At 35.7% G+C, this 9,997-nt stretch overlaps 1 long non-coding RNA gene across 1 annotated transcript in view; it reads right to left on the bottom strand.

Moving 5' to 3' along the window:
- Window positions 1-9,689, bottom strand: part of LOC118760904 — a 13,170-nt gene extending 3,481 nt beyond the window's left edge. Inside the window, exons 1-2 of the long non-coding RNA XR_004997032.1 lie at window positions 9,550-9,689; window positions 5,239-5,241 (exon numbers count right to left, since the gene is read on the bottom strand). This is a non-coding gene — a long non-coding RNA (uncharacterized LOC118760904). The remainder of the gene's footprint in view (window positions 1-5,238; window positions 5,242-9,549) is intronic.
- Between the last annotated feature and the right edge of the window lie 308 nt (window positions 9,690-9,997).

Here is a 9,997-nt window from a genome sequence, read left to right as displayed (position 1 = left end):
GGTATCCATTTTCTTTACTTCTCTCTTTTACCATTTTATGATTCTCGCTCCATACCGAAGTGATGCTATCGCCCACGTATTGTTATTACTATTTTTATTATTATTATTATTATTATTATTATTATTATTATTATTATTATTATTATTATTATTATTATTATTATTATTGCCTTTGCACAGCTTCTAACGCTGGATATGTATTACAGTGCCAGATTTTCACTACCAGTGAATTAAGGTAACACCTCTTATTTTTCGAGCACCTTCCGGAGTATTCGAGCGGTTTCAAGCAGTGCTGTTTTCTGCAAGTGCTCCACCCTTACTGCAGCCCCAATTTGTTCCACATACTTATCGAGATTTTTGCTCACTGTTCCCAGGGCTCCAACAATTATTGGTACTACTGCTACCTTTTTCCTCGACCACAACTGCTTAACTTCCCAAGCTAACTTGTCATATCTCTCGACTTTTCTTTCTTCTTTATCGCATACCTTGTTGTCAGCTAGGCATGCTATATCTATGATCCAGCATAGTTTGTTTTCTTTCTCAATTAAGACTATGTCCGGCTTCCTAATGTCTATCTCATGGTCGCACTGAATCATAAAACCCCATGGGATCTTTGCATTTCCATTTTCGATGACGCCTTCAGGTTTGTGGTCGCACCAATTTTTTGCTCTGTCAAGTCCATACTTGTTGCAAAGTGTCCAATGGACAAGCCTGGCTATATTGTCGTAGCGTCTCTTATATTCCTTCTGGTCTAGTGACGTACATTGGTTGGTAATATACCATATGGTTTCACCGTTCTGTCCACAGATTCTGCACTTATCACTTTCTGCTTTGTCGTCTATTCTGCATTTTATGTAGTTTGTTCTTATTGCTTGCTCTTGGGCAGCACAGATTAGAGCCCCCGTTTCCGATTTTAAATCACTTTTAGTCATCCACAGCCATCTTTTTTCTCTGTCTTATCTTCAACATCCCGATGAAATTGTCCATGCATTCTTTTCTTTACCCACCTATTTTCAGTTTCATTCGTTTTCAATTTCTTGTATAGTGCTTTATCTTTGCAATCTTTCATCATACACAAGCCTGCCCTTCTTATTTATTATTATTATTATTATTATTATTATATTATTATTATTATTATTATTATTATTATTATTATTATTATTATCATCATCATCATCATTATTGTTGTTGTTGTTGTTGTTGTTATATTTTAAAAAGAATTGACGTAACTCTTCACAGAGGTAAACAGTCAAGACGAAGAGCGCGATTCGATTGTAAGATATTTTATTGGTTGAACGATATTTCAACAGTAAGTCTGTCTTTGTGAAATTCAAAATAAGAAGTGATAAAAATTCATAATTATAGAAATTTAAAAGTAAAGTATGAATGTTGATAGAATGACATCATCAGTTTTTAAGTTATAATTTTATAACAGGCGAAATGAAAAAGACAGAAAAAAGAAGACGACAGAAAAAAGGAAAGAAAAAAGAGAAAAAGAAGAATATTAAATCAAACAGTTTTGTATAAATTTGATGATATTCTCCTGTCATCTTATTCATTCCTCCAGGGCGTGATGTTAATAATCGGCAAACATATTTCTTCTCATACATTCTGAGAAGTGAAAGTAAAGCAGATTCAGAATATTTTCTGAGAATATGCACTTTCAAGTCTTCCTCAAAATTGCAGCCACTTGAAGCGAAATGTTCAGCAACTTCTGTCGAACTACCGTTATTGTGCCTGACGTTGAATCTATGCCAATTAAGCCTTTTGTTTAATTGTTCTGTTGTACAACCAACATAAATTGTGTTTCGTGCATTATGCTGCGTACACCAAACGGGAAACTTTCTACCTTCTGTATAAATCATAACATTTCTGATATGATTTCTGATGAAATTCACTTCACTCATGTTGTTGCACAATGAACAGGACTTACCTCTCTTGCGGCTGTTCTTCAAGGTACTGCGTGCAGATACTCCAATGTTCGTTTTTTTGGAGTCAGAAATAGAGGTCAATAATTCTCTTATATTCTTATTCCGTCTAAGCGGCTGAGAAAATATCTGTTTGAAGCGAGGATATTTTTTCGCCACATGCTGGTTACTTTCATGCAGCACATTTGAAATGCCAGCGAAATGTCGGTGCTAGTTAATCGGTAAAGGAATTCTGTCAACTATTGTATTGTGTTTGTTAAAATTATGCGTGAAGGTTTGACTATCTTTGCTAATCCTAGCTATTTCATTTGCTATTTCCTTTAATCGTGATTCACTGTAACCGCGTTTGACATAATGGTATTCAAAAGCATTTGCATGTTTCCAGTATGACAGTACAAATCCGTTTTATCCTCAAAAATTACGATTTCGGATTTGACTGAATAAGATGATGTGGATGATCGGAGCGTCAGTGGAGATAAATGTGGGATGACGTGGACTTGCAAAATAACTCTGTCACTATTCTGCCTCCAGAAAACTTTTGTGTCCAAAAATTCAACACTAGTTTTTGAAAAACTAGACGTAAATTTTATGATGGACTTAAATCCATAGTTTCTAGCATAACAGTCACAGAAATGCAAGAAGTCCATTAAACTATCCTGTGATCCTTCCAAACAAAAAATACGTCATCAATGAATCGTAACTAGAGTATTGGTTCATGGCCATAAAGGGATTTGAATGTCTTCAGTAACTGTGTCTCAATTTCGTCATGATGACATTAGCGAAATTAACTGCCATGGGGGCACGCATGGCGCAACCCTTCGTCTGGTGGTAAAATCTTTGTCTAAACTTCATTGTGTTACTTTCTAACACAAACCTCGATAATCTACTGAGAAAATTTGATGGAATACTTTTGTTTGACTGCTTTTCGAAGGCATTCATGCATGCTTTTACCCCTTCATCGTGGTCAGTATTGGAGGAAACATCCATGGTAACCAAAAATCAGTTCTAGTATACCCATCATGACTACCCGTCTGATATGGGTACACCAGGCACATGCATCACAGCCATATGTGCGCAACATGGTGACTTCATATCAAGATAAACAGCGCATGACCTTGCAGGTGGAGGACGAGTAGCCCATCCCGCTCAAAATGACCCTCTAATGTTATCATTATTATTATTATTATTAGTAGTAGTAGTAGTAGTAGTAGTAGTAGTAGCAGCAGCAGCAGCATTATTATCATTATATTATTATTATTATTATTATTATTATTATTATTATTATTATTATCATCATCATCATCATCATCATCATTATTATTATTAGGGATACACGTATGTGTCTTTCGATCAATTTTGCCATTTGTCAATCTGCTGCTGATATGATATTTCGGTTGGCAATTTACCATGTCATCTTCAGGTTACAGAGCTTAACAAATCGACAATAAATTATGGTTTCACTAGTCTAACATTTAAAAGAACATCAATACGTGCCTCAGAACATACGTGCTGATAACGCATATTGAGGCAGAAACACGTGTCCTCGACTACCTGCGTATCTCACACAATAAGCCGGTCTCTTTCATTAACAGTGTATCAACTCCGGAGAATTCTAGAGCCTTAAGATTATTTTCACTTCTCATATGTAGTTGCTCTCAATTGCCGCTTGGCAATTGTGACTTATCCTCTAGAGTTAGAAATAACTTTCATAAGTCAAGAATTTATGTTGTATGGTATTTGATATGTCTGCTTTTGTCTATATGTCACCTACCACACTTAGCTCATTTTTGTGTAAATTTTATCTAGGCGCAGGAGTGGCTGTGTTGTAAGCACCTTGCTTACCAATCACATGGTTCCGGGTCCAGTCCCACTGCGCGGCACCTTGGGCAAGTGTATTCTACTTTAGCCTCGGGTCGACCAAAGCTTTGTGAGTGGATTTGGTAGACGGAAACTGAAAGAAGCCCGTCGTGTGTGTGTATGTCTACGTGTGTGTGTATGACGACCGATGTTGGCGTGTCTATGTCCCCGTAACTTAGCGGTTCGGCAAAAGTGACCGATAGAATAAGTACTAGGCTTACAAAGTGGTCGATTTGTTCGACTAAAGGCGATGCTCCAGCATGGCTGGAGTCAAATGACTGAAACGAGTAAAGGAATAAAAGAATTAAAGCATAAATGTATGTGTGGGTGTGTGTATGTATGGGTATGTATATGTTTGTATAATAGGTAGATAGATAGATAGATAGATAGATAGATATAGAGAGAAAGAGGGAGACAGAGAAAAATGGATGAATGGTTGGATGGATGGATGGAGTGAGGGAGTGAGGAAGGAAGGAAGGAAGGAAGAAAGGGAAGGTGGGAGACGGAGGAAGAGAGACAAAGAGAGAAAAACAGACAGACAGTCAAACCGACAGTTGGCGAAAGAACAAAAAGAAAGAAAAAATAGTTTACTACCAAAATTATCTTTGTTTCAAGTTCAGAAATGGTGGTAATTAAAATCACGTTTCGGATATAGTCCTTTTTCGAAATAGAGTGCAAAGCAGAAATAGGGGACGAAAAACAAAAAAATAAAATCTAAGCAAATAATAGCAAGAACAAACGCTGCCTAAATGCTCATATCAACCTTGTCTACATGGTTGGGGGTCCGTTGCATATAGTCTGTGTGTGTCTGTGTGTGTCTGAGTGTGTGTTTATGTGTGTGCGTGTGTATTTTATTTCATACATTTTTATGACTTTTAATTCAATAAAACTTGAAATTTATAGTCGTTATGTACTTTAAGCTTAAAATAATTTATATCACACGGTACATCACTGCAGTAAGCTCTTTACTCGTCTCGAATTTTTTACACTGTTGGGCATCTACTCATATATATATATATACGAGTATACATATATATACATATAGAAATATAATATAAGCACACACTCACACATGTGTGTGTATGTATATACATATCCACTTATATACAAATAGGCATATATGCGGAAACACACGTAAAGAAACACACATACACATACACATACACAAAGACATAATGATTAGTATGAAACAGGAATTGATGTATATTTGAGTATATATATATATATATTATATATATATATATATATATATACATACATACATGCGTGCTTGCGTGCCTGCATACATTCATTCATACATACATAATACATACATACATACATACATACATACGTTACACATTCATATACAGATACAACACACACACACACACACACACATGATGCATACACACAAACGTGGTCATTAATGCATATATCTATGTATGCAATTATACATTTACATCATATATACACACTAGAGAACAACGGAGTCCATGCCAGTAGATAATAAAAGAGAACCGCCTAATTAAAATTACTCCAGAAATTAATTAATTTTTTTTTCATATACTTTGTTTTGTTTGCATTTTTTATACACTAAACACTCATCTGCAGAGACGAAAAGGAAAGCTACACATTTAAGTCCTGTTTATGGAAAAAATGGAATGAGGTCGCTTTTGTATAAACCAGCCGGAACGAAATTAGCAGACGAAAATATATAAGAGTATTTATGATTGACCTCGTAATAAATAAATGTTACTAGCTATCAATTCAGAATGCTGGTTTTCTCATTAAAGAAGGAGCTGTCAGATATCATTAAAGGTGTATTAAGTCATACATACAATCTTCTGTGTTTTACATATAGAAAAACTACTGACAAATTAGATACGATGTAAGTATAGGCGGTATCCCAGCATGGCCATAGTCTAATGACTGAAACAAATAAAAGATAAAAGATATAGTATTTATGTATTCATAGTTATATATTGATTTCAAGTTATGGCACAAGGCCAGCAATTTCGAGGACGGGTAAGTCAATTACAGTGACATCCAGCCCTCAAATAATATTTATTTTATCGACCATAACACCACTACCACCAAGTCTGGGATGTGTGTGCTTTTGTGATTCCTTTTGCCCTTAGGCAAAATAAAGAAATAATAAGGATAATAAGAATATTAAAGATGATTTCAAATTTGGCACAAGGCTAGCAATTTCGGGGGAGAGGGAAAGTCAATTACATTGACCCCAGTATTCAACTGGTACATACTTATTTTATCGACCCCGAAAGGATGAAAGGTAAAGTCAACCTCAACGGAATTTGAACACGGAGCGTAAAGACAACGAAATGCCACGAAGCAATTTGCTTGGTGTGCTAATTATTGTGCTAGCTCATCGCCTCATTATAACCGCCTTAGCGAAAGCGAAGGTATTGTTTTCAGTCGTGTTTGTTTGTTTGTTTGTCCGTGGACAAGATATCTCAAGAACCGCTAGATGAATTTAGATGAAACTTTCAGGGATGTTTGGCCTCGTGACTGGCACGAACTTATTAGATTTTGGGATCTATCCGATAACGGACCAGGATTCTGGATTATTTTTCCTGTTTTTTTTATTATTTTTTTACTTAATTTTTGAGAGCGGTCGGGTTCATTTTTAGTATTCCGTTTATGAGAGCATTCGAATTTATTTCAGATATTCTCATCTTAAAAATCATCTCTGGCTAATCGTTGAGAGGACGTTGGTGTTGCCTTGGCGGCGGTTTACGCTCTCTGAGTGCGCTTGTTTATAGTTAAAATTTGAAACTAAAAGTTTCAAATTTTGGCACAAGCTCTGCAATTTCAAGAAAGGGTCTAAGTCGATTCATCGACCCCATTACGCAACTGATACATATTTTATCAACCACGAAAGAATTTTAACTCTGATTGTATTGACGGACGAAATGCCATTAAGCATTTTGCCCGGCGTGCTAACGATTCTGCCAGCTCGTCGCATTTTTATACTTGTATATTAAATATATTAATATACATTTTCTTGAAGTGCTGGCATGGCTATTTGGTTAAGACGCCTGCTTACAACCACACTGTGTCGGATTCACTGCCGCAGCGCAGTGCCTTGTCTTGTCTTCTACCTTATTCGCCGGCTCACCACATCGGTCGACAAACTACGTCTTTGTAGCCTAGTGTTTCAGGAAAGGAAATGGATAAATTAACTAACAGACTTTAAAACAAAGACTGAGGTTGATTTGTTCGATTACAACCTTCAAAGCAGTAAGCCAGCATGGCTGCAGTCCAATGACTGAAAAAAGTTAAATACAGAAGATATATACATAGGCGAAGGAATGGCTTTGTGATAAGTAGTTTGCTTACCAACCGCATGGTTCCGTGTTCAATCCCACTGCGTGGAACCTTGTGTCTTCTGCTGTAGATTCGGGCCGACCAAAGCCTTATGAGTGGATTTGGTAGACGGAAACTAAAAGAAGCCTGTCGTATATGTGTGTGTGTATGTTTGTGTGTCTGTGTATGTCCCCCACCATCTCTTGACAACCGATGTTGGTGAGTATGGGTCCCCTTAACTTAGCGGTTCGGCAAAAGAGACGATAGAATAAGGACTAGACTTACAAAGAATGAATCCTGGGGGTCGATTTGTTCGACTAAAGGCGGTGCTCCAGTATGGCCGCAGTCAAATGTCTGAAACAAATAAAAGTGTATATACTTTTTCTGACGTAGTTGCTTCTTATTTTTTCCTGAGTGTCAATTTAATATATTCACTATGTACGTCCAACTGACTTCTCATGTTCTATACCTGTAATTCTTTTGTTCCTCGATTTGTCTATACATATACATACATACATACGTACATACATACATACATACATACATACATACATACATACATACATACATACATACATACATTCATACATACATACATACATACATTCATAATTCATACACATGCATGCACGCAAAAACACGCGCAAGCGAGCGCGCGCACACACACGCATACATAAATACATACATACAGATATACATTCATACATACATACATACATACATACATACATACATACACATACATACATACATACATACATACATACGTACATACATAGGCACATATTTGTTTAATTGCAAAAAGGTTTTCCTATATTATAACGGCACATTAGAAAGGACCAATTTTAAAAATAGTATAACATATTAAACCAAACATAGGTTAAAAAGACGTAGACAGAGGAAAATACAATAAAATAATCCTCCATACAGCCTGAATGTGGCTACGATTATAGCTAGAAAATTTCTGAAACTCATAGATACCTACTTTCCACACTCACGTAAATACCTGAAGATCTTCGAGAGAAATACGGTTAAAGTCAGCTATAGTTGCCTCCCCAGCATAGGATCGATGATTTTCAATCACAATAAGAATAACAACAATAGGAATACCTCTCAAATATCCTATAATTGTAGATCCCTGGATAACTGTCCCCTGAACAATGAGTGTCTGGGAAAAGAACTGGTGTACAAGGCTAGCATCATGGATTTGAATGAAACAACAATAAAACTTACACTGGAATGCAAAACGCGGTATACGCAGCTTTTGGCTTTCTTCAGGAACAAAATATAGTATGGACATTACATTAGATGGCATCAGTTTATATGATGCTACTATATAAACTGCAGCATCATAGCTAATGCCAGTGAATATAGGGGACAGGGACAGCAAATGCAAATAAAATATAGCATGAACAATGAACTTATAAATTTTAGGGAGGAAATCTTTTTCCCTTACATACATAATAAACAATTCCTATGGTAAAATTTCAAGGATGACCCCAACCACACAACCACTCTTCCACCTTTCGAACCTGAGTGAGTTTTTGGATATCGATTATATGAACATTATGCTTTATATGTTTATAAAATATTAAAGACATATACTCACTTGAACTTGTGCTAGATCCTCTAACTACACAGATTTATATGCGTAGTACATATTTGAGATATCGCATTATTCAAAGGGAAAAACAAATATATAGTAACTTATGAACTGACAACGCCATACCCCACGTTTTAGTTAAAGATCTATGAAACTCCCAAATTATTGCAGACACACAAGCATGAAGAAAACACATGTTGCACGAGTGTATATGCGCGCGTGTGTGCGTGTGCCTGTGTGAATACTTATATATATATATATATATATATATATATATATATATATATAATATATATATATATATATAATAATATATATATATATATTTATATATATATTATATATATATTTGTATGTGCATGTATGTGTACACGTATGTGTATTTGAGAGTACAAGGGTTCACAAGCGTTCACGTGTAACAAAATTAAAGGATTAATTAACTGTGATGAACGCAGTTCCTTGCAGAAATCTGGGGTAATGCAAGGGAGATAACAAGCAAACTATTATTATAAGTTACCTCCCGAAACCTCTGTATTTATTTCGAAATTCCGCTTAGTCTCGTGTAACCTCGTGAATTCCCATCCAAAATGAGAAGAAGCACAAAGAATTCCATGTGACAAACTTGAGCAATTGTGAAAAAAGTTCTCTTCATTTGAAACCATTGGTGGTCTTGTTTACCTACTAATAAAGTATATATATATGTGTGGGGGGTGTATGCATGTATGTATGTATTATATACATATATTTTTATATGCATAGATTAGTGGCTAGCGTGTTGCACTCATGGCTGCGAGATTGCAGGTTCGATTACCAGACCGGGCGTTGTGTTCTTCAGCAAAGCACTTCATTTACCGTTGCTCTGCGATGATTTCGTCACATGACATGTGGCACACGGTGTGCCTGTACAAGTAATGTCGATTTGATGGAGGGGTCGAGCTTATGTGTACACAAACATTTGATCACTATGAACAAATCATCTGTGTGGCTGTTCGATAGGAAATTGTCGAATACTCATACGTCGTCTAACGACGAGAGAGTCCATCATATATATATATATATATATATATATATATATATATATACACACACCCAACACACACACACACACACACATATATATATATATTATATTGATATATATATATATATATATACATATATATATATATATTATATATCTATATATCTTATATATACATATATATACATATAGTAATATATATATACAATATATAAATATACATTCATCTTCATTTTATCTAGTTTCCGCTCACGAGCTGTGGACATGCTCGGGCACCGC

Source organism: Octopus sinensis, unplaced genomic scaffold, assembly GCF_006345805.1.
Source record: "Octopus sinensis unplaced genomic scaffold, ASM634580v1 Contig01589, whole genome shotgun sequence".
NCBI classification, from domain to species: Eukaryota; Metazoa; Mollusca; class Cephalopoda; order Octopoda; family Octopodidae; genus Octopus; species Octopus sinensis.
The sequence above is the reverse complement of the archived record's forward strand: the minus strand, read 5'-3'. Positions and strand labels throughout refer to the sequence as shown.